Source organism: Mandrillus leucophaeus, unplaced genomic scaffold, assembly GCF_000951045.1.
Source record: "Mandrillus leucophaeus isolate KB7577 unplaced genomic scaffold, Mleu.le_1.0 Scaffold1246, whole genome shotgun sequence".
NCBI classification, from domain to species: domain Eukaryota; kingdom Metazoa; phylum Chordata; class Mammalia; order Primates; family Cercopithecidae; genus Mandrillus; species Mandrillus leucophaeus.
Window position 1 is genome coordinate 589,341 of NW_012100832.1, and position 3,405 is coordinate 592,745.

Below are 3,405 nucleotides of genomic sequence, written 5' to 3' on the forward strand. Positions count from 1 at the left end.
AGCACCCAAGTCACCTCTTGAATGCCTTGCTGCTCAGAAATTTCTTCTGCTGGATACTCTAAATCATCTCTCTCAAGTTCAAAGTTCCACAAATCTCTAAGGCAGGGGCAAAATGCCACCAGTCTCTTTGCTAAAACATAGCAAGAGTCATCTTTGCTCTAGTTCCCAACAAGTTCCTCGTCTCCATCTGAGACCATCTTACCCTGGATCTAATTGTTCATATCACTATCAACATCTTGGTCAAAACCATTCAACAAGTCTCTAGGAAGTCCCAAACTTTCCCACATTTTTCTACCTTCTTCTGAGCCCTCCAAACTGTTCCAACCTCTGCCTGTTACACCGTTCCAAAATTGTTTTCACATTTTCAGGTATCTTTTCAGCAACACCCCACTCTACTGGTACCAGTTTACCGTATTATTCTGTTTTCACACTGTTGATAAAGACACACCCAAGACTGGGCAATTTACAAAAGAAAGAGGTTTATTGGACTTATTATTCCACACGACTGGGGGGGGGCAGTCTCACAATCATGATGGAAGGAAGGAGGAGCAAGTCACATCTTCCGTGGATGGCCACAGGCAAAGAGAGAGCTTGTGCAGAGAAACTCTGGTTTTCAAAGCCATCATATCTCATAAGACCCATTCACTATCACTAGAACAGCATGGGAAAGATCAGCCAGTATGATTCAATCATCTCCTACCAGGTCTGTCCCACAACATGTGGGAATTATGGGAGCTATAAGATGAGATTTGGGTGGGGACACAGAGCCAAATCATACCAGTTCTAATTGTAAAGAGAAGTTATTTTGGGATTGTTCAGATACACTGACTTTTTTTTTTTTTTTTTTTTTAAAGATGGAGTCTCACTCTGTCACCCAGGCTGGAGTGCTCCTCCTTCCTTCCATCATGATTGTGAGACTGCCCCCCCGCCTCAGTCATGTGGAATAATAAGTCCAATAAACCTCTTTCTTTTGTAAATTGCCCAGTCTTGAGTGTGTCTTTATCAGCAGTGTGAAAACAGAATAATACAGTAAACTGGTACCAGTAGAGTGGGGTGTTGCTGAAAAGATACCTGAAAATGTGAAAACAATTTTGGAACGGTGTAACAGGCAGAGGTTGGAACAGTTTGGAGGGCTCAGAAGAAGGTAGAAAAATGTGGGAAAGTTTGGGACTTCCTAGAGACTTGTTGAATGGCTTTGACCAATTCTTCCTAGAGACTTGTTGAGTGGCACAATCTCGGCTCACTGCAAGCTCCACCTCCCAGGTTCATGCCATTCTCCTGTTCAGCCTCCTGAGTAGTTGGGAATACAGGCAACCACCACCATGCCTGGCTAATTTTTTTGTATTTTTAGTAGAGATGGGGTTTCACCATGTTAGCCAGGATGGTCTCGATCTCCTGACCTTGTGATCCGCCTGCCTCAGTCTCCCAGAGTGCTGGGATTACAGGCGTGAGTCACCATGCCCGTCCTACACTGACTCTTTTATTCAGACACTAGGGCTGTTTTGTGGTCATTGAGTATCACTGTTTTCTTCAAATCTTCAAGCATGTCCTTCTTTTGGATTTTGGCCCATGAGTTGGGGATTTTACCTTTACCTATCATTTTTTTCTGACATTTATATTCTAGCTTTGATCTGAAGTGAGAAAAGCCATTCCCAAGATGGCTGGGTGGAAGAATCTGGAGTGATGCTCCAAGTGGCATAATCCCCTCCTGCCTTTTGATACTTCTAATATGGGATTTTTCCACCATTGCTCAAAACCAATGAACAATCACTTGCTACAAAACTAGTAAAGCAATCAATGACAGAATGGCCTGTTTTACACCACTCCTCTCCATAGACAGCCTGAGGTCAGAGGAAGGGAACACCATGGTCTCCGTGTGTAGGAATTGTGTTTGTACAAATTGCTCCACAGCAGGGACACTGTTTCCAGCAGCCACAGAGATGTTCAGAGAGCATTTACTCAATTTTAAAAACCATTACTTTCATACGCATACTTGAATAATGCTGCTCTATTCTCTTCATTGTGAGATCCAAAGCTGCACTCATGTCTTCTCTGAGAAACTCAGTATCTTTTATCTCCTGGTGTTAAATCTTTGTCAAGTCTCTCTGTGAAAAGATCAAGTTGCTCCCCAGGTGATCACAGAACAAATCCAACCATCCAGTGCTGCTTTTATCTTTACCTACTGATGTGAATTCATGAAGGGCAGAGAGGATGCTATTATTAATGTCAGCTAAACTTTTCTCAAAAAAATCTTCATTTTTTTTCCTGCATTGTCTAAACTGTATCCCTTTCTATTGATTTTGATGTAATTCCTTAAAAAGCTATTCTTATTATGAAAGTATTGCCAATAATGATCAAAGTTTTCTTCTTCTCCCAGAGAGATGAGAATGTGTTTCTTCAGGTTACTCCTGTTTCCACTGAATGTAGGGCACGTAGCTCACATGCCCCCACAATTTTAATGGTTATTTTTCCCCCATATGATGGTAGAGACAGCAAGAATAAGCTTGTGCCACACAAAATCATAAGTGTTTTGCTGGCGGCTTCTTCTTGACAGGAAATCTTAAACTTCATGAAGAAATCATTTTTCTTGCTTTCTAGATAGGTTACAGGATCATTTGCTCTCTTGAATGCCCTGTGCATTTCTTTACAATTCTCTGTTGCTCATTAGAATAAACACAAACATAACCTGATAATATATTTATTTTTAAATGTGTATCTTTCCTGAGTAGATGCAGATTTCACTTCCTCCTCTGTTGTCTTTAGAATTTTCTGGAAATATTTTGGATTGTAATCACACTGTTTTTCCAGATATTGTTAATAGTTTTGTTAAATCTTGAAACAATGTGATCAGTAGTCATATTCACGAACTCTTTCTCAAGGATGATTAATGTCATTTACCTGTAACTTTTTTCTGACGATTAATGTCATTGAGAAAGAGATCATGAATATGACTACTGATCACATTGTTTCAAGATTAAGTTGGGGGGCAGAGCAAGATGGCCGAATAGGAACAGCTCCAGTCTCCAACTCCCAGCGCAAGCGACACAGAAGACCGGTGATTTCTACATTTTCAACTGAGGTACTGGGTTGATCTCACTAGGGAGTGCCAGACAATCGGTGCTGGTCAGCTGCTGCAGCCCAACCAGCAAGAGCTGAAGCAGGGCGAGGCATCCCTCACCTGGGAAGCGCAAGGGGGAAGGGAATCCCTTTTCCTAGCCAGGGGAACTGAGACACACAACACCTGGAAAATCGGGTAACTTCCACCCCAATACTGAGCTTTAAGCAAACGGGCACACCAGGAGATTGTACCCCACACCTGGCTGGGAGGGTCCCACACCCACGGAGCCTCCCTCATTGCTAGCACAGCAGTCTGCGATCTCGCGGCAAGGCAGCAGCGAGGCTGGG

General features: G+C 42.6%; 1 pseudogene; it reads right to left on the reverse strand.

Annotated features, from left to right (window-relative positions):
• Positions 1 to 1,480: 1,480 nt before the first annotated feature.
• LOC105533363 lies at positions 1,481 to 2,894 on the reverse strand (annotated as a pseudogene).
• Between the last annotated feature and the right edge of the window lie 511 nt (positions 2,895 to 3,405).